Source organism: Rhodnius prolixus, unplaced genomic scaffold, assembly GCF_049639745.1.
Source record: "Rhodnius prolixus isolate KJV_2025 unplaced genomic scaffold, Rpr scaffold_6, whole genome shotgun sequence".
Taxonomy (NCBI): Eukaryota; Metazoa; Arthropoda; class Insecta; order Hemiptera; family Reduviidae; genus Rhodnius; species Rhodnius prolixus.
The window spans coordinates 36,311,418-36,338,252 of record NW_027411634.1 but is presented as its reverse complement, the minus strand read 5'-3'; the positions used below and the strand labels follow the sequence as shown (position 1 = coordinate 36,338,252).

The window sequence follows — 26,835 nt, the reverse complement described above, 5'->3', positions numbered from 1 at the left end:
TCAAGAGGGGCGCGGTGGACAAATCCTTTCAAGGAGACACCCAGCGCCACTATAAGTGTAGGCCGCGAACTAATCCGCTCGAACTGGAACATTCTATGATGCAATTCTGGTGAACATCGAGTTCTTTAAGTAGGTGGAGACTTTAAAAAGTAAATGACCTTTTCGACTTTTACTATTCGAAGGATATTTACTGGTTGTAAATTGGCTGCCTAATCGCAGAATATCTCTCTCTCTAATTTCCAAGAAAGCAAGAAATACTGATTCCGAAAAATCCAATAAATACTTAAAAACAGTAACAGTAGTAGATAAATTAGTACTGAAAATAGCAGAAAAAATTAGTTCTTTGCAAATTTGGAAACCAAAATTTCAGTGTGCCCCAGCTTTAAGTTCTAAGGATGTCAATAACCTTCCCTATGGAGATAAATGGGGAAAGGCAAATATAAAGCAGTGAAGAATTGAATGAACAATGCGAGTAGAATACTCCCACTTACGTGACTGGAAAATATCCAGGATAACCTCTGAAAAGATCGAGGACAAACTCAACGCAGAGGCTCAGATCTGTTGTGAACTGTTGAGCCATTATTATGACCTTTATATTGTGTTTAAATCCTATATCGTCATCATTTATTCTAAGAGAAAAGTACCTCCTACACAACGTCAAGAACAGTTTTGTTCATTTGAATGTAGCATTCATTTAGAATAAGTAGAAGAGCTTATAGCGTCACTATTTCCAAATATCAACTTAATAAAAGAAATACTGATACTGTAATTTGAAATGATTGCATTAAACTAAGTTGTGACGTATTACCTTATAATCAGCTTTTTAACACAATAGATCTTTTTTCTCGCCAAATAAATTTTCTTAGATGATAAAGAAAGGAAGGAACAATTCTGGACTTACCTGTAACAGAGCAAGATACGAATATATTATTAATTAGTTAAATAACTGATGAATGAAGATTTAATCGGCAAAATGCCAAGATCAGGTCAAACACTGGGTAAGATCAGGAATCATGGAATCTCTAATGAAGGCCTGATTAGATTTTAGTATCCAAACTGCTGATTAAAGGAATTCAAAAATGAATTCTTTAGAAAGTTGTTTCGAAAAAAATTGTAACATGAACTTCCAACTAAATATCAATTTTTCAAGTAATCATGACGGTCCCACCACTAAACCGTTTAAAAGTAATAAAATGGTCATTTAATTTATTAGACGTCAAGTAAAATTATGCCATAATAACTTATTATTTATGAGTTCTGTATGTTATGAATAATTCTCTGTATTTTATTACAGGTCAAATTGTTGAATACAGTTTGACAAGAGGATTATAACTAAATTATAATTTCTGGTGAGTATAAGATAAGAGTGATAACATTCAACATAGAAATTTTGAATTAGTGCAATATTTACAAATGGTTATTAAAATTACGATACTTTGAAAAGAAAAAGTAAAAAACCCATTTTCTTCTTTTAAGTTGCTTAGAAAAAAAACTTTCAATTTTATAGGAAACCTAAGTTCTGTAAGGCTGTGCCATCCGAGCTCCTCTAATGGATGGAAACTTTACGACGCTTATCTCTGCAACCAAAATCACTGCAATGGAGTATAAAAGTGAATTTTTGGAGTGTATTTGTAGTATTATGCACACACATGTGTGAGTTTGCTAAACCCAATTAGATGTACCCATCAACTATCTCTGTAGATCACTAGTTAGGCTGGATTCCTTTGATTTTTCTGAAGAAGTGACTAATCCACTTCTCTCTAAAAACGGTAACGTTTTCTATGGTCCGCTGGTAAACTGCCCCTCCTCACTCTTATGAAGATATTAGAACGTAACTATATATGAATTTGATGCTGAGGAAGATAAGCGATTCATTAGGTTTTTGCTGAACTGACACAATTTTGAATATACTGTTGTATATATTTCAGAACTTATCATTAAGGCTACAAAGAATATGAAAATTTGATAAAGTATTACGAGATGCTTCAGAGGAGAAAAAGTCACATCATTGATTTGACAAAAAAAAACCGCTCTAAAATCATAGTTAAAATCTGAACTAATTATTGAAAATGTTGAACATACAAATCCATTACGAGGTATCCTTTATATCTTTCATCGTCCCTTCTTTACAATATTAAGCTCATTTTTAGAGTAGCCTTTTAAATATTCAAAATAAACGTTTAAGTTCATTAAAAACTAAATTTGCAGTAAGGATGCTGAGAATTTGCTAAATGACTTTATGTTAATGAATGTGAAAGTCATAAAAATGCATTAATCATTTGTTAGTCAAATGTTAATCTTTTTATATAAAGTTGTATTTTCCATCAAACACTATTTCCTGTTTAGTGAAAAAAAAGTAGTTCAAAAGTTCCTTTGAAAGTCTTCAGCAGTTAAAATTATCATTATATAATTTAAATATTTACAATTTATTTGTTTTACACAAAAAAATAATAATTTCTTTGAGATTTGCAAGATTTTTTTTAAGCAGTACAAATTTTATTATTCGTTTCTCATTGTGTACTTGTTTTATGAGAGTACTAGAATATATGTACATTATGTACATTGTTAGCCAAACATAATGCCCACATTAATCTTGATGATAACATTAAAGAAAAATTACATTAATTAACAGAGTAAAATCTTTTTGCAACTTGGTTCATTTACTTACGGCCATCTTTATGGCAAAATCTGTTGCCTCATTGGGCATTGTATTCTAGATCTTCATCTAAATGTGATAAGTGAAACATAAAATCCTCAGCCAAAACTCTAACAGATGACTTTTACATCTTCTGCTATTAATTTATTTCTGAACATTTTATGAATAAGTAAGGACAAATTATTCTTAGATTGGAAAAACTGAATTGTGATAATATTCTTTAGTTTAATTTGGTAATTTACCTCATGATAAATGTAACCAAAGAATGAAAATGGCACTTAAAGACTTTTGAATATCATTATTCAGCTAGGAATTTCCATATTTAACAGTTATGAATTTACTATATGTTTAAAATTGAAAGAAGCTGCTTGAACTCACTGAAAACATAATGACTACATTTTTTTTTTTTTAATCTGTTTAAGCCAAATAATGATTTAGGTAAACAACTTTTCATTTTTTTCCAGTCTACTGCCCACTTTTTCAAAAAATTCTTTGTCTTCTAGGATGGCTTTATTGGAGGACCTTTTTATCGCATCTTCCTCCATTTTTAAGTAACAAACAACATAATCATTGAAATTTAAACCTTCAGAATTTAATTTAAAAAAAAAAAAAATCATAAAACTAATTTTGTTAATAAATGTAAATGAACTGTACATACTTTTTTTTTTGTAAAAAGGCACCACTGCACCTAAAAATTAAAATCAATAATTTCCAGAACAAATGTTCAGTGAGAATACTTTTATTTTTTACAGACATTTGAGAGTTGATCCAAAACCAGTATTAAACTCTTGAAAGATCAAATCGAAATAAGAATACAATAATATGGTAATATTTTAATCAAGAGGGAAAAAGTGCTAAGTAATTCATAATTGAAGGTCACATTAATTACAAAAAAATTTACATACCCATTAAAATGTTCATCAGATACGAATCCAGGAAAGTTTTTCACAAATACTAAATTAATGCTTAAATTTTATTTCTAAATTTACAAAAACTGTCTTAAATAATTTTGTATTAAAACTAATGATCACGCTTAACACTTATTTCAAATTTGAAGGATGCTGCTCAAAAGGCTGAGAAAAAAGATGGCGATCTGGAAATGGACCAATTTCTGGAATAAACAAAGTAACATAATAATTAGTAGCTATAAGACATTATTTCTCTTAAAAGCAATTGATTAAAAAAATTCAATTAAGTAATTAAAATTATATCTGCCTTTGCATTTGCAAATTTTTATTTTCACAAATTTTTGAAAAAAATAATAAGTATGAAATTAGAAAATGAATATATCTCTTAATTGAGCTTTTTTATGAAAAATAAAATACATTAAAAAATAACTTTTTGTATAAACAGAATGAAAAATGAATTCTTTAATGGGCTTCTGGAGTACAGTCCATATCTATTAGCTCTTGTACTTGAGTTCAACTTTGATATGTAAGTTCATTTTATTAATAATTTTAAGGTAAATTATGTGAGTTAAAGTAATATAAGTTAAGCTAGACTGTTAACAATAAGAATTACAATTCTCAAACATTTATTATGTTTAATGATGAATTAATTCCAAAAAGGAACCTGGAAAATTTAAGATGCTGGATGACTACTCACAATATGGAAGATTATACTCCTCATATCTTAAACTGGAATTATAATGGAAATTTTTTAACGTTAATATTTGAACAATTAGCAAATATAGCCAATAGATCTTTGTATTTTACGTTTAGATAGAGAAATTTTTAGTACTTTTTTAAGCATAAATTTTAACTGCATAAAACGTTATGAATTAAGTAGCATAATCTTATAATTTTAAGTAATATAAACACAGGGTAAAACATGCCACTTTTAGCACTCTACTTAATTCATTGTTTAATTTAGGTATCAATTATGATTACAAAATCTAACCTTAACATGCCTTGTATTAAAATATTTCAATACATACTTTTTATTTTTTAACTCGAGTTTCAACCAGAATGCTGTTGCTATTCTATTGAAAATTTCTAGACTTAAGTTTTAATCTTCAATTTAATAAATAGTTCTTAAAAACATATCCTAAAATCTAACGCAAAAAACGTTAATTCCTTAACAAATAAATAAATATTTCAAGAAATTTAGCATAGACTTTTCTCATCGAAAATGATAACTCACTTTTTTAGCTTCCTCTAATAGTTGTAATTTTTAATTACAGATCGGAGAATTTTACTGTAGTGATAAGGAGATTGAACAAAATCCAAATATTTTGTGACATATTTTTCAACACAACACTTTGATGGAGGCTTAATTCTAACCTTCAACATTAAAGGTAAGAAAAAAAGTTAAATAAAACTGATTTTGGTCCATTCGCATAAAAAGCTTTTCAATGATCAAACATTATCTTTCCAGAAAACTAGTATTCAATATAACCAATTACAGTGTAATGAACTTCTTGATTCTTGTCCCGTCGTAAAATCCTTTAATAACATAAAACTTGTATTAAAAGTTAATAAATCCAAATATCTATTGATCAAATTGTAATTCACTTAGCAAAAGTTACAGAAGTACACTACAGTAAGTACGCTTGCAAAGATAAGTATATGTAATTACATTGTTAAAATTGTAACACTTCATTAACCTAAAGGATAGCAAACATCTGATTATGAAGTGATAATGCCCCACCATCTTTTGTAAGTCAGATTCTACAAAAAAATTCTAAAGAAGTTGTGAGAAACGGGTTTTTTTGTAAGTTCTTTTTAATATAGAGTTCAAATTATAAACTGTTATAACTTAACTTTTAAATATTTTGTTTAAGATCTACATTTTTTACCTAAATCTACTTCTCGAATGAACTTTTCTAATTTAATGCTCATTACGCCATTGTGAGGTTATTAAAGTTAAGTAAGTATGAAATCTTTCACAGATTTTCTTGGAGCCAATTTTCGAAGTATTAATCTAATATTTGTCATTAAGGATTTTTTTACAGAATGTTTATTGGCTACTGTTAGTGAAAAACCTACATTGCTCAAATTTATGCTCTTCTTTGTGTGAAACGATGAAGTAAATACATTTTGTACAACCTATCTTTCAGATCTCTATAAAGTTTAACCAAAAGTCTGTTCAATATTTGTACGTCTACATTTTTTTTTTTTTTTTTACTGGGATGTGACAGTGGACTGCAACTTTTAAGTGCTATTGTGACCTCCTTTCCTGAGGCTCAGCGAGCACTACAGTATAGTACTTTAGATATGGGTGAAATTCCAGGATCTGAGAGGGTTCCAGAAAGAGTACGAATTACTCCAGCACCTCAGCAGTCCGCCTCTTCCTTAAATATTAGCATCACAGACAGTTAGGAGCTGTATTGGATATTCTTTCATCTCCCATCAAAATCTGTAGGTGCCATCGGTTCCAGGCACCCGCTTCTTCAGGTGCCCTCTGAGTGTGCCCTTGAGGGAACGTTTTATTTCAGGCCGAGGTACAACTTTTATTTGAAACGGTCTATCTCAGAGGGCAGTATTTGGAAAGGATGGTGATAAGTACGATTTTAAAGTGATGAACGTTCTAATCACATAAAATATTCACGAGAGTTGAGTGATTTAAAATCCTGATAAAAAGAGAAGTTATTTGGTGAAAATGTGTCTTTTTTTATATTACTTATTACCATATTGCCAATCTAGAGACTACATGCGCCGGACTTGCACTTAATTAACAATAATTACACATTGGTTTTGATTACATAACTTCAAACTGTGACTGATATATTTATTTACAAGGTAGCTAGTATTAATTTTAAGAATGTGAAAATTGATTTTTGGACTATTCTTGTGGAAAGGAGTATTTGGCTTTCATCTGAAGTTAAGTACCATTTTTATATATTTTTCTCTTTATAAACTGTATAATGTTATTGCTTAAATCAAGAATTTGCAGAAAATTATTCACTTACAACTTACAGAATATCTGAAAGTGAAGAACGTGTGTTTTTCCCACTTGTTTATTTGTTCTACAAAGAACATTTTTATTACTGATTTAACAATGTTAATCTTAATAGGCGTTATTTCCAATCAATTAACTATTAAATTTTGTTCTAGGTTAGTAACCAGGCTTGATTGAGTTTACTTTTACTCCATTGATTTAATTGAATGACCAGGAGTAATTTGAGGGAATAATGCAACAATTAGTTAATGTTGAGGTTAATATTTTTTCTTTATTGCATTATTTATTAATCAATCTAGATTGTTTAATTGATTAATTTTACTGTAGAAATAATTTGTTTTAACTCTTAAATTCAGATATAGATCACGTATTAAATAAGTGTGAATTGAAAAATCCAACTTCTTAGAATATGAATGAATGAGGCAATTAAGTCGCTGAATTTATGATCATTTAATGATTAATCATTATCAATAAGTATTGATCAGCTACTTTATATTTAATACCATGAGTGAGGATGCATACTGATTAGTATTATTTACACTATATAACCGAAAAGTGCAGTTATGATGGAATATAATTTTGGTTGGATTGGTTCCTGTTTACTTATAATCCATTTCCGTTTTAAATCACCTTTCTCTCTCTCTCTCTTGTTTGAAAATAGTATCTTATTAATTAGGTATTTTTGGGTAGGTTAAAATTACTAAACAGAAGATGTGTTAGATTTTGTTCGGATGTTGATGTTACAGATGCTTTGATTGGGTGATGTGGACTAGGTAACGCAGCCGAAAGAGGCTTATTGTGCTGACACTTTTCAGAGTTTGTCGGAGAGACCTACTTTTCGTTAAGGTTCATGGTTTTTCCGCTCTAGTCGTTTTTGTGGCATCTTCAGCTCCGGATTTAAAGTGCAAAATGTTCTCATATCGCAAACTAACAATTTCTTCGCAATCAACTGGGATGTAAAAGGCCATTTCCTCCTCTTTCTTTCAATAACCTTTGCTGGGGGAGTGGAGTTGAATCGGATCCACTCATTGGATTGCCCACATTGTTGCCGAACGTCCGCCCGTCCTCAAATTTTGCTCTAAAACTTATACACTCTGCCTCAAAGTACCAATTAATTAAAATTTGTCTACAGCTATATAATTATAGGCCACAATGAAGTATTGGTAGTTTTCGAAACTTTCGCAAAAGGTTTATTAGGAAGTGCCACTTCAAATTTAGAGATTTCTAATATTTTTTTGAATTTTACTGGGCATTTGAGGCGCGACTCGACTTTTGATTTGGTTTTAAATTGTAGACGGCTACAAGATTTCGATAAATATATTAATTTTAAATTAAATAGAGTTAGAAACTATTGAAAGAAATAATACTAGCCTTTTCGAAGGAAATTGCAAATTGTTTTCAAAATCTGGAGTGAACACCCACACGACTTCCACTCTTTTACAGCAGTTTAGGTTAGTAAATGTTTTTGAAACAGAATTTGTACTAAAATTTAGTTGATTTCAATGCTATACACGTACCTGAAGATGCATTCTGTAGACGTCTATTTCCTTTTTATAAGAGAAATAACTGTTTCTTACAAATTAGGATCTTAAACCATTCGTTATTTTCGGTACAAATTCAACTTACGAAAATTAAACACAATCGCAACTTTTTCTTCTCACGATCTTGGAAAGAGAACAAATTTCTGGTTATGCATGATTGAAGGTGATTGGTGAATGGCTGTGTGGGTGTGCACAGAGATCTTGCAATATTATCGGTCCAATAATTTTTTAAAGGAAGTTATAATCATATTTAATGTAAGTTTCCTACATTGATAAAATCGCCAACATCAAGATACATTGTGCAAGGTGAAATATTACATTTTTCTCTTTATAAATCGATGCAGTTTTCTTCATCGTTGTTAGTGCTAGAAGTATCACATAATCTCAGGAATTCGATTGATATCGCAACAATAGATAAAATAATTCCATTCAGATTCAACTTTGTACTTCAATGTTGCAAAAACGTACCTTTGGAAAAAAGAATACTCTATTGAACTACTTTGAGCAAAATCTGTATTGATAACAAAAAAAATTATGAACCGGACGGCTCCATCGTTAACCCACCTTTTCTTAAAGGCAATCTCACCACATCTTTCTCATCGTTTAGTAATCTTACTAGAACAAATATTGTAAACAAGTTTATTGATTTTCACAAATGATAATCTCACTCTGTAATAAGTAAGAAATTAATCGGAAATTGTTCAGAACAATAACTTGTGAAATTATTTCATGTTTAATTTAATTTTTTACTAGGTCAAGGTAAATATAATTACATTTCACATATATTTTATGGTTAAAAAAAAAGCGACGTGGGAATTCCATTTTTAATAAGCAAAACGAAAACATGGAATGTTCAATTGGCAACGCTGAACTTTTCAAGTTTGTGATTTTTAATTGGGATTAGTTCGTTCACCTCTCTCCTCTCTCTCTCTCTCGGGGAACATTTCAGAAAATTCCTTCACTTCCTGCAATTGTAATTAAGAATTGTCTTTATTACTGCAGCTAAACGTTTTTGATCTATGTAGTTGCAAAAGTTTTGATTTCATCTACTCCTACTATAGGCTTTGGAAGAAATCCCAAAATTTGTCAGTCATTTTGAAGAGCCTTTTGTTAAATTCTGTCCAAATCTGAGTACTTATTATCAAACTATCCTCCTAAGTAAGAAAATTCAACACAATTAATGACTTTAATTTTTTTTTTCTCTTCAGAATGAACTGAAAGATTGTAATCATTCTTATCTAGGAATCTACTTATAATATCTACATTCTATTTTTTTAAAATTTTAATATGCAGAAAGAAGAACTTTTAAGATAGCAAATTAAAACAATTCGTTTATTGTTAGGGTCCCGACTTTTTGGGTTTGATTGTTATTTTGATTGGTATTGACATATTATTGTTTTATTACGTAGATGAATAAGACTACTTAAATTTTAGAAAAATACTTTTTTTACTTTTCATGTTTGCCAGTTTAATTTTCTAATGTATTCCTCCCAGATGGATTGCTTGAGCTGTTTTTGTATGGTATAATCACATAGTTAACTCTAATGTATTATAGGTTAGAGAGTCGTCTTGAAGTGATATTGTGAACATTGTTGCGGATCCCAACAGTTGATCATATCGTACCCGGACTTGCTAAATAAGTTATTCTTGAGTATTGCTAAGTTACATAAGTCCCCGCATATGGGGATGTTATATAGTGCATTATGCATTGGTCAACAAGAACAACAATTCTATGGACTAATATATAGAAATAATATTGCAATAATTTATTCTATTTTACTATTGTTATTTATTTATGTTATTTTATTTATTCTTTTTTTTATGACCGCTACTGCTGATTTCCTGTTCATTCCTTGTTAGAAATTGTTACCTAATTAAAAATCTAAAAAGACAATAGTAATAATATTAGGATAATTACACAAAACACGCAAACAGTTAACACGGAAAGTCACCAAAGAGAATCAATTACGAAGAGTATCAATCTACTAATTATAATCAAATAATTATACAAATTTTAAGAATGTGTGAAACGATCATTAAATATATTCTTTATAATAAAGGACAATATTGTTGTTCTCTCTCTCGATCATTGTTTTTAACAGCAATTAACATTCAAGTGAAAAAGTATTCACCTCCCACTGCCCTGGGTCATTAATGAATTGTCAGTCAAATTGTTGGGAAGCTATGGTTATGTGCAGCTTCTAGAATGCAATGTTTTTGGAAGTCCTGTTGCATCTTGATTTTTTTTTTATCCTCTCTGAATGTTGAGTATTTCTATGATGCTGGAAAAATAAGAGGTCCTAAAATCTGAATAACTGATGAATATATTTCATTGAGTTCGCGCTTAAAGATCATTTAAATTATTTTGATTATAATCAAAGAAAATCAATTACTTTTTTCAATGTAGTTAATTTCCACACTAGGTCACTAGTAAAATCCATATTTTGTTTTGTTTTTTTAATTAATTTCGTCTCTAAAAAATTTTATGATTAGCAATTTGATTGAAAAAGAAATAAAGTTTAATGACTTAGTAGTTTTATTACTCGTTGCAAATCTTTGAAGAAGGGAAGAGCAAAGGTTAAAGATTTAAGTAAAATCTTTTGAGTTTTTCATGATGAATTAACGTTTAAAATTTACCATTAAATTATTGTATATTTATGGAAGTGGCTGAGGTGCCATAAAAGAAATGAAAAATAAGAATGATGTACTACTAATCCGGTAATTTACGCAATAAAAAACCTTTTCTTTTTGAAAAATTTTATGTACCATGCGTTCGCTTAAGTAAGAAATTCATTCTGGAGACGAAAGCTCATTCTAATGATATGCAATTTCTGAGATGACGGTGTGTCAGTCATCGGAGCATCATCCCCAGCTTGTTGGTTCTGATTGAATTCAGATTTTCATCCTTCATGAGAGGTAGTAATCAACTTTTTTGTAACGATTTCGACTTCACTTTTATTTCCAGGTGTGAACCAAACATCTCAAAAACTAAATACTGCCAGAAGCTGAAGCTTTATATTTAGATTGGGTCCCCACCATTAACTCAACTTACACCTACTTCGCCAAAATAGACGCCAACTGCTTGTCTCCTCTCTGATTTTTTCCCCCAACTTTGGGCTCTGGTTTATGGGGTTCCTCTAAGCGTTTCACTTATGGGGATCCTCTGAACGTTTCACTAACTGTTTTCCACATTTATCTTCCCCAGTCGTACGTGGCGTTAAACTTGCTCTACCCTGATTTCCGCCGAATACAACCTTCAATTTCTCAATACAAATCCTCTATGCATTCCCGTCATACCCACTATCGTCCTTCTGACCTTTGTATTCCTTACCATTACAAGACAACAACCTATGATAAATCCTTCTTCAATCGTGCTCTTCCTCTTTGAACTCTTTTACTCTTTTAAAAAAAAACTGTTTGTTGACTTTCTTTATTAGATGTGAAGTTTCATAACCTGTTGGCCAATAAGTTTCGGTAATTGAATTACACCAATCAATTCTAAAAACTAGTTTGAGGGGCTTTTTTTTTTTTGTCTAACCTGTTTATAACTAAAAACATTTCCGTTTTAGTAATAAGTGAATTACGTTTCAACGTTACATCCGCCTATGTGAACGTTAATATTCCTTTATTTAGGTCGACATTTTTTCTAACTGATTTTTACTCTTTTCCAAAGTCTTTCTTTCTCTAGTTCTCTGAGAACTGTTAAGTCCCGTACTGAGATGTTTCCAGATATTCTGTGCCTAGCAGCTGCTCGACTCTCCCTTTCTGGACTTCTTCTTGGATTCCCTGATGGACTCTTTCCCTCCGTCTTTGCCATCATAAGACTTCCTGGCCAGGAAAAATCATCTCAAGACTGTTTTCTACTATAACTTATTTTTCTGCAGAATTGAGATTAAGTTACTTGCTGATTATTTTTTATCTCTCCCTCACATGGCCACTTCAGATTGCTCGTCTATCCAAGTGATCTCATTCTCATACATGCTTTAGTGAGTTTTCACAGATAAAAAACCCGATGGGTACTTTTTGGACTTTTTTTTTTTAATGAGATAATATTTTTATGGAACAATCTAAGATTGCAGTCAAAGAAATTCGTGTGATTGTTCCTGAACCTTTTTTTTTATTTTAATTTGTTATTTAAGGCGCGCCACCGTCTGAGGTCATTGATGCCTGAAGCTATTTTTAGCGCACTAGTGGCCATTGGACTGTGTTCTCTAGATACAGACAACCTGTCTATCACCGGACACTGAGCAGTAAGAAGCTCCTAGGCAGAGAAAATGGAAATCGGGTTTCGAGTCCAGTACTCTAACCACTGAGCTAATCCATTCTCTTTCTCATCTTATTAAATACAACTTTATATTTGAAAAAAGTGTTACATATTTTGAAAGGCACTACACTAAACTTCTTTTTTTTTTGCCTTCTTTCTTAAATCATAATTTGTGGTTAGAATTACGTACTTCCTGATGTCCTTATGACCTTATTTTGAATATGAAATAAAACGAAAATTATGGTAATTCAGAAAATTAACTAAGTGGTGTGCTAGTGTAGGTATATTTTATTAAATTTGTTTTTATAGTTTTATTCTTTTTTTTTTTTAACCACAAATTTACTGAGTGGTAATTGAAGTATTCTATAGTCGTTTTACTAGAATGGTTAATAGTTCTTATTACCTATTTTGGTTATTTAAGTGTTTGATCTATTTCACAATCACTGATATTATTAACTTTATCAACTAATGGCTATTAAAACTTGCATGAAATTTGGAAATCTAAAGATATCTAGTAATCACATATAGAAGTAAAGATGTTTTTTAATAACCTAGTTTTTCTAAGTAAGGGGAGCTAAATTTGCAATTTTCTGTTCAATTAAACTTCGACAGTGGCTATCGGGATGCCAGCCCAAAGTTAGTTTGGAAATGTCGTCTTAACGGATTAATTAATTGTGTGGAAAGGAAAGATGCCTGAATCCCCTTTTTGGGGGCCTATACCTTATTTTGGAGGGTTATGCGATGATTTTTTTTTTTGGAATTGTTGAGAGTGTAGTGTTACACCCTAGACTAGCCTTCCTAGCATGAGTCACGCGTAGATCTGCATGGGTAATTACAAATTAATTTCTAAATCAACATTGATTTAAAAACTGACAGCTTTTCTAAAGCTATTTTGTCTGTCGAGAAGCATGGGGCGTACTACACTGACAACTATTATCCAAAATACATGCACATATATTTTTTTTTATTACGTATATTTTTTTTCTTAATTATAGAACTTCATTTTAATTGTTAATTTTTATCTATTTTTATAGTTACGAATTAATGGAAGTTGTATATTTCCTTTTTTTAAAATAATGAAATCCGTATTTTCTAACACAAAGTACATTAAGCAGACATTCCCACAAGATAATGTGAACATACATGCAAATATATTCACTAACAACATATTGTCCTACATTTTATAAAATTTCAAATACACATTTTCTGCCTATTGCATGGTAATGATGGGAATTACTGCATTTACGGTACTTGGCAATGTCATTATTAATTACAAATTAAATTAAGAAATCTTTATATTACACCAGTTATTGAAGTTCAAGATTTAGGGAATTTTATGTAATTAGGTTAATGATTTAAGTATTATTTTTTTTTTATTGAATTTTATGTCAAAATATGTCACAATTTATTTTCTTTGTACTTTCTCTTACTAGTTAAAGGAAGTATATTGTGCTCTTCCAAATCACCGGAAATATCTCTGATTGAGAAAAAAAAAGAAGTATTTTACGGAAATGCTGTTTGTGTTTATGTAATGTCACAAAGACGAACAATTGTGATGGGATAAAACTGTTTATTTCCTTTTGATCTCACCAGTAATTAATTTTACTATCAAAGTTTTTCAAACGGAAGTACCTCTTTACAAAAGGGCTTCCTTCTCCCACAAAGTAGCTATAAATATTTTTAATAAACTTCATTGTGCTCATGTTTTTCTCTAACTTTTGTTTGGAGCATGGTTCCAGGACAGTTCAATTGAAGGCCTTCCTCTAAAGCACATCAATTTTAATGCAGTAAAATTACTTAAATTGTTATAAAAATTTGAATGAAACATATAAGCTTTTACTAACGTTTCGCAAATTATGAAGTATGAATGAAAATGTTAGGTACTTGCTTGATTTGTGTGCCTTTTGTCGTTTAATCATTTAATTCTTGTACTTGAATTTTAAATTTTTCAAGTTTTTGTTGAGAAGGTTTAAGTATAATAATGACATCATTATTTACTTAACGATTGTAGTGGGGGGGGGGGGAAATATGTATTTCTATTTTTATTTTTTTTTACATAAAAATGCACACTGGGATCTGTGACCCATGGACCGGTTTGTTACCACTTTCACTCTGTACTTGGTATAACTGGGAGAGGGGAATCCCGCGGACGATTTATGTGTACGTAATATATCCGTATATATGTATTAATTTAATACAACGAAACCCAGTTTACCATTTAGTTTTTTTTTTTTTTTTTTTATCACAAACAATGCGTAACAAAGTTGAATGCTCCGTTTTAATCGTAAGACTTAATAAAAACCGGTTTTAAGATTCAAGAAATCTAGATTAGGGGCTGTTTTTTTTGTTGTTGTCTTATGTTTCCTATTATTAGATGATATTAATTTCTCTGGATGAAATTATACAATACAGTTAAAGTAGGACTTGACGCTTACTGTTCTATCTTAGCAAGTTTTATAGTAATTAAAAAAAAAAAAAAGTTTTAAGTTACGTCAAACTAACTCTACAATTAAGTAACACTCTCAAATAATGATTTTAGAAAAGAATAATAAAAAAAAACTCCTTACACTTATGCAACCCGCAAAACTACGCTGATATTGTCGTCTCTGGTAACTCTACTGGTCACAATAAATATTTGCTTTTATTTTAGTAATTTTTTTATTGATTAAATTTTTTTATTACAATATACCTAAAAAAAACATTATTTGTTGAATTAGAAATTTGAAAGAATTAAAGTTTGTTTATTTGTTAGTTTTTTAAGTTTGTTGGGTAAAAAAGTATTTTTTTTTTTTTTTTTTTTTTGGCGCATCAACAGCTGAGGTCATTAGCGCTCGGAGCTTTTTCCAGTGCACTGCCGGCCTCCGGACAGTGTTCTCTCGTTACAGACAACACTGTCCATCACCGGACAGTGAGCTGTAAGAAGCTCCTAGGAAGAGAAAATCTAAGGGTCAGCTGCTGGATTCGAACCCGGGACCTCCGCGTGGGAGTCCAGTATGCTAACCTCATAGCTAATCCCTAAGAAGTATTAGGAAGTTTGGTAAAATTTTGATTTCAAGTTTCCCCGGATTTATCAGTTTTGTAATCACTTAATTACAAGAAAAGAGAGGTTTTTACAAATTGTTCTAAATTAGTGTTTGTCTTTCAGTAGATTTGAATTTGTGCCTTTATTTTTGTATTAAACTGCTTTTTTTCTGACAAAATTCTTTAGTATTTTAAGATATTCTTTTAGGGTACGAAAGGGAATTAAAGGTTCTGAATGGAAGAAAATATAACTTGTTTCATCAGTAAAATGTAAATTGTTGGTCTGTTTAAAGGATGTCTGGAAATATCAGCTGATAAGATCTGATACAGGATCTATAAACCCCTATAAACTGAGCAAGCAAATAGAGGGTAATTTGGAAAGAGCGTCTCTTTAAATACAAGGAAATATCTATCTGTTTCGTAAGCTGCGAAGAAGGATTAGCTAATGAATTTGTTATGAAGAAGTGGGCCAAACCTTGTCGAAGGCTTGAGCCTACAACTGGGAAGACCAAAGAACAGTACTGTCCCAACTTAAAAGAGGTAAAGGTAACGTCTACAACCCAATGGGTCTGAAATCGCCATTGTAAAAACCAAAAATGATTTTTCGTGGTTATTGTATTATTTTTTTGTTATTCAAGGTTGGGCATAATTCTGCAACAAGGTTGCAGCTTTTGATAGATTTCGCTCAGGATTAGTAGTGGGCTAATAAAAATAAAGAAGCAAGACTGTAGGAAGTAGGTTTTCTTCTTTTGGGGACCATAAGGGGAACGGAACTTATCCAGGAGATCGGGAAGTGGTGATTCAAAGAATAGAACATAGAAGTAGTAATCAACAATATTCCTTCATTAACAATTTGGTAAAGTGGTACCTCCAGTTCAGTTATTTTGATCGATAAACCAAATAGAAATATAAACTTCCTGTAACTTTTCATTTTAGGGATAATCCCCTTTACTTTTACTCATTATGGATCTTTCAGGAATTAAAAAAAAAAAAAAACTCCATGTTGAAATTAGACACTAACGCAATACTTTTCTACTGTGGTAAATTAAGATTTCCATAAAGCACAAATAAACACAAATCACTTAACATAAATTGAAGTCGAAAACAAAATAAACTTTCAATAATGATTAATAAACTGCATTTCTACTGCATAGAATAACCTTCAACACTCCAAAATGAGAAACCCTACCCCAATATTTATTAGATAAATAACAGAATCTTTCATCATCAGTTAAACAGTAAGCAAATCACAGTTATCTTGAATGATTGACAGTTCGGTGTCGATTTCATCTGTAATTTTGTCTCGTATGTATTCTCATTCTCCTTGAACGGAATGACTGTTCAAATTTCTTATAAAAAAACACCTTATTTATGATTAAATTCTAAAGAACCTTTATTTAGAAAATGATCTTGTAAAGATTTTGTGTAGCCTATTTAACATAAGGGTCATTCCATGTCAAATCAACACGGGGTCTGAACCTCACCATCTCGGATTTTCTTGAAATTTGGCACATGTGTACTGTTGGTATAGACTTGGAAAATTATGAAATTTTACTGTGATATGTCAACTGGTTTATGAGTTACAGGGCTGTAAAGTTGCCAAAAATGGGCTGAAAAACAGGGAACCCCGTGTTTTTGAACTACTGTAGAAGCTTTCCTAATTGAGCTAAAGACTTGGGATTGTTGTCATTTTATAGCATATACAATGCCCTTTCCTGTGATATGCGACACCATATGGGTTAGGATAAATAAAGTTTGTTAAATTTAAATTTAAAATTTAAATTTTAAATTTTTTAAAAAGTACATATTTTAAAATTTTAAAATTAATTCTATGAATAGCTAGTAGTGTTATGAATCACTGGGCAAAATATTAATTTGGGACGACAATGGCTTCATTGTTAAAAAAAATTAAGACTAAAGCTCCAATCCGATTAATTCAACTCTGAATTCATGTTAATACAATAATGCTAATAATAATTCCACTAATAAGTCCAAAGTAAAACATACTGTTAAGTAATAGAATCTCTTTATTATTTTAAGCTTGAAAAGGCGTCATTTGCTTGACATGCATCACTTTCTAGTAGGACATATGTAAGTTCTTCCAGTCAGAGTCACAGGATCAATTTTTATCCAAACATCCACTACTGAGACCCAAAGAATATCGGCATTTCTTGGATGCGAGATGATTTAGAGGGTCCAGCTGGATGAAGAAAAGTTACTTTTACTTCATCAAGTTCTTCATTTTTCTCTAAAACATATCCAAGCCACCAGTTTCTTTATAGACTACACTGATATAACCTGATATGTCGGCTAATTTTAGTTTATCAGGGAATTTTGAAACTTCCATTTCGCAAGCTTCTGAGTTCATAGAAAAGTTTTTAACCAATATTTTGGATTTACTTCTGGGAATGAAAGCATGGTATTGCTGTGTTCCTTTAATAGCCAATGCTTGAGCAAACCGATTTTTTAAAAAACACTCAGATTCAACATAGTCTTCTGGGTTGAATATGCAAAGTCTATGTTGGTGATGTTTTCTACTGCCCACTCAAAATGTTGTGAAGTTTGGATTTGATTTCCGTAGCGTCGTTGCAAACTGGCACGAGCTGCCAGTCTCTTTACCGAACCCCCTATGCCATCACAAGGCCCTTTGCCAACTTAAACCAACTTAAAGAGGCTGTTATCTCAGCCAAAGAAGACTGTTCTTGAACAAAGATATTGAATGGAATTATTTTTGTATAATTTGCTTAACTGCATAATTTCATTAAAATAATATATTATAATTAATATGAATAATTACTGTAATCATAATTATTATTTCTAAAAATGATTTCAATATTTTAAATCTTAATAAATATTAATTATGATTCATTGATTCATTATTACTATTTTCAATTTATTTATCACTTTAATTTTATTAAAATATATTTTCCATGAAAAGGAGCTTTAGTCTTAAATTTTTTTAACAATGAAGCCATTGTTGTCCCAAATTAATATTTTGCCCAGTAATTCATAACACTACTAGCTATTCATAGAATTAATTTTAAAATTTTAAAATATGTACTTTTTAAAAAATTTAAAATTTAAATTTTAAATTTAAATTTAACAAACTTTATTTATCCTAACCCATATGGTGTCGCATATCACAGGAAAGGGCATTGTATATGCTATAAAATGACATCAATCCCAAGTCTTTAGCTCAATTAGGAAAGCTTCTACAGTAGTTCAAAAACACGGGGTTCCCTGTTTTTCAGCCCATTTTTGGCAACTTTACAGCCCTGTAACTCATAAACCAGTTGACATATCACAGTAAAATTTCATATTTTTCCAAGTCTATACCAATAGTACACATGTGCCTAATTTCAAGAAAATCCGAGATGGTGAGGTCAAAAACGGTCTTTTTTTGTGTTGATTTGACATGGAATGACCCATAAAGAAAAAATTAGTTAATTATCTTTTCATAAATACAGCTTTGTCATGAAAATAAGAGAGAGGGAGTCAAAATACTAGATAACAAAATTTGCCATAAATGCCAAATTTTCGAATATAAATTTTCTTGGAAAATATGACGTGCTCTGAATTCGAAAAAATGGGTTACAGGAAATAATCTCTATGTGTGTGTGTGTGTGTGTGTGTGTGTGTGTTTGTAAAATTCTCTCAGGAAGCTAAACATTTTACATTTCGATTTGGTCCAATCAGAGGGCTCGACTTTAACTTAACCGATCGGATTTCCTAATTTTTTTACTTTTTGAGATTACGAAAAATGGCATTCTACAAAATCTACAAATTGTAGTAGATACTTTGAAGTGGGTTCTTTTTTGGTAGATGAGGGTAAAGTAAATATTGCTGGCAACTTCTTTGATTTTATCCATTGTTGCACGCATATTTATTGTATCCCTGAACGGTTTCAAACTTACATCCATTATCAGAGGTAGATTAAGCAGTTTGGTGTAAAACTTATGTTTCTAAGCAATAAATATGCGTGCCACGGTGGGGGGAAAATAAATCAAAGATATTGTCCACAAACTGCGAAAACATATTTCCAACATTTCTGGGCCATCTTTAACATATCCATGTTATGGAAGACCTGAATCAGTTTAACTGACAGAAATTAAAGAAATCAGAAAATACTTCCTTAATTTCTGGCCCAATTACGGGAACCAATCGCTTCATATACTTTCAGAAAATTATTATATAATTATTCTCAATTATTGTACTGAAATTGTATACTCTACAAACTGTTTTCTTGTTTGCATTAGTAAACTAGTAAATTACTATTACTATTACTAGTTTACAGTGCAAACAGGAAGTAAAAAGAGGAATCTTTGTTTAATTTAAGTTTGTCACCAAATCTATAATAATAGGCCAATAATATTAGAGTTGATGAAAAGAACATATAGAAATATGTAGAACACATAATATTTTAGATTGTACCTAAGTGTATTTAATTGCGTAACCAGCAGAAATCAATATAGCCAGTTGCAGTTTGTTGCATTTGTAATTAGTTTTTAAATCTGATTAAAAATTTTTGTGTGCAGTTTCATGTGAATTACTCTTTATGTAGTAATTGCAAAAATGTAATTATACTGATAATGCAGTTTAACTAAATAATGCACTTTGAATATTGAGAAACATACTTAGTTTGAAATTATCAAGTAAAATCTAGCATTTTATTAATTTAAAAAAAAAACTTGCATAATTTCTAATTATGTGAAGTCAAAATTGAGAATGCGTATTTTTTTAAAGACCTAATTCGCAGTCCTTTCAAAGACCAATTTGATACTTTCCCTTGTAGTTAAACTAAATATTTCGTTAGAGGTAAATTTCCGCTTAGCATTATCTCAAGATTTCATATTTAACTATCTGGGAGCCTCAAATTGGAATGGAGCAAAACTATTTCTTTGTTACACTTGTGCAATTGCAATCCTGCAAGCAGTAACTGATTTTGCTAAGAAGAGGCATAAATGGAATTATCTTCTGGTTGTATCTCTCAAAAAGGACTATGATTCAATTCCTGAATCATCAAGATTCAATATTTGCATCTTTTTTAAAGTATAATTTTGTATTACCCATGGTTTTATCTGACTTTAGTAGAAAATACATTTTGCCTCACTGATTTTATTAAATGTTAACATGCGAACTGCTATTGGTTACTGAGCAGTATTAGTTATTGTTGTTTGCTGGTTAAAGTAGTCTTTAAAATTTTGAAACCTTTTCAAAATACTTATTCAAACAAGTGAAAGTAGAATAAGTTAAAAAATTATATGGTATGGTACATTAACTTCATACCTTTATTTACAATTATATAATTACAAGAATAAAACTTGTTAAAACCAGGAAACAAAAAAAAAAAATAAGATTTTAGGTTTTTCTAGTTTTGTGAGGGGGCGAAGACAAAACTATAGTGTAATGCCAGTATAATAGATAAGCTTCATTAAGCGTTTTTTAAAAATGACATCATTGGTGTTGCATTTGGCACAGAATTGCAGGCCGCTCCCTTTTCTACTAAAATGCATGTTACAAAGTGAATATCTGCATACAACGTTTTACCTTTTATAAAAAAAAAAAAAAAAATAGAAATAAGTAATGTAGTTACATAAAAGAGACGGAAGATAATTTAATACTCAACCTAATATTAAGTTTTTTAATGCAGGTTATATGTGTGTGTTAGCGGAGTATCGGAGTGCAGGACACGAGAAAGAGAGAACTATCTGGTTTCAGATGCAATCACGTTCGAGAGGGACAAGTAGACATAGCGTAACGCAGGAGAGAGAAAGAAGGAGATTGCTAATGACCAGGGCGTGGAATGTGCGTTCTTTTCAAGATGTTGATGTAATTGTATTACAATCTCACGATGTATTTGTGGGCCATCGCACTTATAATATTTTTTTTTTGTCCAAACAGGAAGTGATTCCTAAGGCGGTGGCAACGACCATTTTTACACTGCATATTGAATAACTAAAACTTGCGGTATGCAATGCCTCCATGATATACTTTTACTAATAGGAAGTATTAAAACTTGTTTTAATTTTTTTTATATTTAATTTTTTTTATTTAATGATTATTATGATTAATTTGAAAAAAAAAAATCAGGCTCAGAGAAGGAAACAGGTAGTTCAGTTCAGAAAAACATCTGGTGCGGATTCTGCCATCCAGAATTTTGAATTCAGCTACTGAGAAGATAGATAAAAGCAATCTGTTCGCTTCTTAAACTTGCAAAAGACCTTTATCTTAGAAGACATTATTGAAAACTCTGGCAGAGCTTACTGTTTCTGAATCCATAATATTTAAGAAAAGAAGCTTTTGTAAAGAGTCAAGTCCTGTTACTAATCGCTGAATGCTAGAGTTTTGTCAGGACGGCAAATTTATCTTCTGCACTTCTGCCTATGTAGTGAGAGTTTTGGAACCTAATAATTACAACGCCGGCAATTACAGAACTCAGTCTGTACAGGATCACTGAGCAGAAATCAGGCTTATCGTGACAATTCCTACAGTTATGGTAGGAAAAAACCTCGTCTCTTGATAATGTCCAAGGATCTTCCACTAGCCGTTTTTAAGCATTCTCTTCTCAGGTCACCGGAACTGGAACCACCTAGGCGGATCTCCTTATCCTCGCACATGTTGTGCCTTGACCCTTATAGGGAGCCACAAGGCCAGATTAACGAAAATCTGATACCTTTGCAATTATCGGACACACAATAAGGAAAGAGACTTTTTTTCTACAGCTTAATTTCCCATTGTGCCTTTGTAAATTTAATTTATTCAAATATATTTGAAACTTATTGATATTAAAATTAATTGATATTAATTTGTTTAATGTTCTCTTTCTTTTTCTAGTATCAGGATCATGTCAAATTTTGAAAATGGAGTATTTCCGGGAAATATCCGTTTTGAAGTCCTCTATTGCAGCAAGGAAAAATCGTGGGAGTGTGCGTATTTTTTAATATTTATAATATTTAATATAGCTTTTTTAATATTAATATACGTATATATTCTTTAATATTTCGTAGTCATAGGTGACGATGATGCTGATATGTAAATTTATGTATTTATCGGCATTGTTAAACGATATTACAAAATCTTAAACACCATTTGTAAATATTTTTACAACAACGCCTACTATGCTGACTCTTACCAAAAGTTCAATTTTAATGTAAGTCAATCGCGTAGGATAACATAATAACTAGTATATATGTTTTAGAATTCTGAATTCGTATCTGGACTTTCTAACGCCCTCTTAATGTTAGCATTGCAGTTTCTTTTATTATTTATTGATTTTATTATTTGAAAGGGTGAGCCGCGGTCCTGAATGCTAGAAGGTTGTAGATAGTTCGATCCAAGTACTCAGTCTTAATCGTGCAATCAATACTGTGACCTAAACAATCCAAGCAGCTGTAAGCGATATCTCTCAAAAGACAATTCGAAAGTAGACTGTAACAGAAAAGCTACGAGATGAACCGCCCTCTTAGGGAGAATCCCTTCTCTAAGTTTTGGAAAAAAGACAACTGAGGTTTTATAAAATGATTGTTTCTTAAAACTGAGTCGAAAAAAATATCGATAATTTTAATCGTTATTTATGTTCAGATTTAAATCTTGAATAATTGTAATTCAAATGAATATATTAAATACTATCTGATGATTACGATAAAATTTAATTCAATAAGTAAACTATTAAAAAAAAACGTCCTTGATGTGGCTCTAATGTTCATAAAAAAAAAATTACTAACGTTCTTTGTCAACCGAATCTCCTTAAAATGTGGAAATAAATATCTGTCGATCTTGGAATTTTGATTTTTAATAAACAAAAATTTATCAGCAAAAAAAAAACATCTTGGTAAATTTATCAGACATCTTAGTTAATAATAGGAAATAATTTGAAGAAAATATTAATTTGGAAAAAAAAAATTGTTATTTGAATTTTCTATAGGGAAAAACATTGTATTTTCCAGCTAGTATTTCTTATCTTAGAGAAAAGAATTAAATTAAAAGTAGTTCTTTTCATTTTCTCAATAATAAAAGAAAACTTAAAAGAAAATTCTATATCTAAAATTTAAGTTGTTGGCAGTTTCTTCTCTTACTGTTTTTTTGGTTTTTTGTTTTTAGGTTTCTGAAGGTCGGAATGTATTGTCATGTCGCATAAAAAAGTAGTGGAACGGAGTATTTTTCATTGAAGATATTGGTTGATGTTCGGTACGTTCGGAAGAATCCCATAAACTGGAGTCCTTACTGGTTTAGTAACAGAAAGTAATTTATTGTTTTCATCGTTGACAATTAGATATCATCGCTGTACTTGATTTGATCTTATGGTAGTTTCTTTCTTATCTATAATAAGTTCTTAAAATTGACTTAAATTACATAAATAAGAACTATAAAAAAAGGAAACTGGGCCAAGATTATGTACATACATAATTATTGTAATTACAATATGAAACAATATTAAATATGTTTATGAACAGTTTAAAGGAGTGTAAATAGGTAAATAACTAACACTCTAACACTGTAGAGATTGTGTAATAATAGTTTATGTTTTGTGAATCTATTTTTATGATTTTATAATTATTATGTTATTATTACCGACAATGGAGTAAGTTGAAAAGTGGGGCACTTTTTCGTGACTTTCTTAAGAAAAACTACTGCTTCCTGGTGATTTTCGATTTTCTGTAATTACTGGAAGTGTACTCTCGGGGATCCCTGAATAAATAGGGTTTTACCTTAGAGCCTCCTAACGCCCAGAGGGTTTATTGGTTCTTGTTCCATAATTTACGTATCAGTTTATTTAATAAATACTATTCTAATTTATAAAATTTACAATATTATTTAATACTATCGTAATAGTTTTTGTGGAAATTCCAGAAAAAAAACTGAAAAAGCGATTTAGTAAGTGGCATTACAGGATAGCTGATTTTGGCCTAAAAGCTTGTTGTCCTTTCAAGCTTTCCTTAGAGCTTTACGGCTCCAAAACCTGATTGATCTGAACTTTTTGCCATAACTTTTGTACATACTTTGTATAGATCCCACAGACAACCATAACATTAAAACTACATAGAGCAACGTTAACTGACACATAACAAACTTGTAGGCTAAGAATTTGGAAATCACTTGGATTTTGAAACTGTTTCTTAGGGAATATTGAGTTGGGTTTCAAAAACATGTTCAACAAGAAGCTTAAATTTGAATCATTTATTGATATTCTATATGATTTGAACTTAATCGTAGAAACTTTGAAAGAAATGTAATATCAATCATTTTAACAAAATTGATGACCCGTGATTATTTTTGATTAGAGGTGATTAAACAAATAAGGTCGTCACCATATTACCATAGCGTCAAAAGTGCAGTCACTTGATCGGCTATCTTATTACGTAACATTTGAACACGCAATTATAGTTTTAATTATTTAAGTGTAATAATGATTGTCAAGTGACTATTTAAATAGAAACGGCATTTAAATGCTGAATGTGTCTTAAATTTATACTTGTACGAAATTACCGACTATTATTGATTGCAAAAAATTTAATATCAAGGTCTTTGAGAATGTAGTATATTTATTATATTGATATGATCTAATGGTAGAAAATAAGTTTGTTCTTATGACCTATTTTTTTTTTTTAATTTCTATTAGAACAACTAGACTAAGTATTTTAAGTTTCACTGCAATTTATCGATAATTAATGCACGCATAAATGCTGCATTAAAAATGAACACACTTGGTTCACAAACTTAGTTTTCTTACTTAAATTCAGGTATTTTTCAGCCAGGACAAAATCTTCCAATTGTGCTTTTAAAAGCGTTCAGATTTGATAGCATGCTCTTCGGGAACCAACTGGAAATGCCCATCTTCAGTGTTACATAAAACGCTGGGCATCATTTTTCTTCACAAACTTTTTTTCATCCACAAACCACTGGTTTTGATTGTTTAAGTTGATAGTGTTCAAAGTAGAAAATGATATGGGTTTGGTGTAGAGAATTTAACTACGTTTCCGTTTCTTACTGCACTTACTGAATCCATTGAATGAATCCTTGCATGCTACGACGGAGAAAATCAGCTGTATTATCCAGCGCGGGCGGATGTACTTCCAAAATTGAAATTAGTAAAGAAACCTATTTTGAATCAAGAAATTTTTATTTTTCAATAATATAACTTTTTCGATGAAGCGGTTGATCAGTTTGATTTTTGTTCTACTGGAAAATTTGTATTTTTGGACATGTTAATTTTATCCAGTTAGCGATTAACATTCACAACCCTTTCACAAACAATATTTTTTTCTCCAAGTAATTCAGAATTTGAATTCGCGGTTTAAAACTAGTTATTTTGTAAATTGTTCAAGGATACACTGCTTACAGATATTCAAAATAAATAAAAAGTCTTGTACTTTACAATCTGGCACTTTGCAAAAAATCATTGCCCTCGATTGTATCAAAAGTTGAATGCCCTAAATTTAGAAAAAAAAAGAAGTCATGAAATCTACTTTGGACTAGTCTCAATTTGAATTCAAGGTCTTCCCTAACTAGATCATTTGGTACACCTGTGAGGTCATTACCTTCTAATCAAATTAAATATTCTCTTTATAGCATTTTTACATTAACTTAACTATAGTAATTTATTTGGTTAGTTATTAATATATTTACTCCTGTAAAGATAAATTGTAAACATGACTTCTAATATTATGCAACTCAACTGGTAATGATTTGGTAGTTATTGCAAGATTTTTATGATAAGATTATTTTTAATTTGCTTGATTTTATCATAGCACGTACGTTACTTTCTCGTTTCTGGCTGTTTTTGGAATAACATTCATCATCAGAGGTTGATGTTATTATTTGAGTGCAGAAATTATTAACTTCTACTTACAATGCTTCTGTCGCGCATTACTCTTGCTGACTGCAGTGTGTGTGTGTGTGTGTGTGTGTGGTTGATTTTAAAATAATTCAATCGAAAGGGCCTCTAAATTGATTTGATTTTCTTCTTCTTACATCTGGCTCCTTTAAATCTTTTTCGACATCACTAAGACATCTTAAGGGAGCTTGTTTCCTCTTCTTCGCTCCACCCAACTGATCAATAATTACCTTGCTGGGGATTAGTTTTTTTTTTCAACTATTCTTAGAAAATGCTAGACCCTTCTTCAGCTAAGAGCTCTTGATCTTCTAACAATCAAGCTTCCTTGTATCCCCTTCTCTGACTGGACCGAAGATTTTTCTTAAAATAAAGCTTTTCTTTTTTAAAAAAAAAACAAATTCTAAATTTAAAGAAAAATTGAAGTAAAACAGAAAGTCCAGTGAGAGTTCATATCAGATTGTTTTAAATGGTAATCAATAGATTGGTTTTTGTAGATTTTTATGACTAAAATGGTCAAAATTTTCCTATTAAAGAAAATATATCCCTTTTTTGGGCTGAAACTCTTACTAAGATCTCCTTAACAAAAACTTACAGTTTAAAATGTTAAGTATAAGGGTTG

At 30.6% G+C, this 26,835-nt stretch overlaps 2 long non-coding RNA genes across 2 annotated transcripts; one reads left to right on the top strand and one right to left on the bottom strand.

Annotated features, from left to right (window-relative positions):
• Positions 1 to 3,611: 3,611 nt before the first annotated feature.
• On the bottom strand, positions 3,612 to 5,279 carry LOC141460057 (uncharacterized). Its single transcript, XR_012461698.1, has 3 exons — positions 4,799 to 5,279; positions 4,593 to 4,709; positions 3,612 to 3,767 (listed from the first exon to the last, which is right to left on the bottom strand). It is a non-coding gene; the product is annotated as an uncharacterized lncRNA (long non-coding RNA).
• Positions 5,278 to 25,536, top strand: LOC141460056 (uncharacterized). Its single transcript, XR_012461697.1, has 7 exons — positions 5,278 to 5,368; positions 5,439 to 5,524; positions 6,712 to 6,812; positions 21,033 to 21,187; positions 21,284 to 21,349; positions 22,217 to 22,308; positions 23,483 to 25,536. It is a non-coding gene; the product is annotated as an uncharacterized lncRNA (long non-coding RNA).
• Positions 25,537 to 26,835: the final 1,299 nt, after the last annotated feature.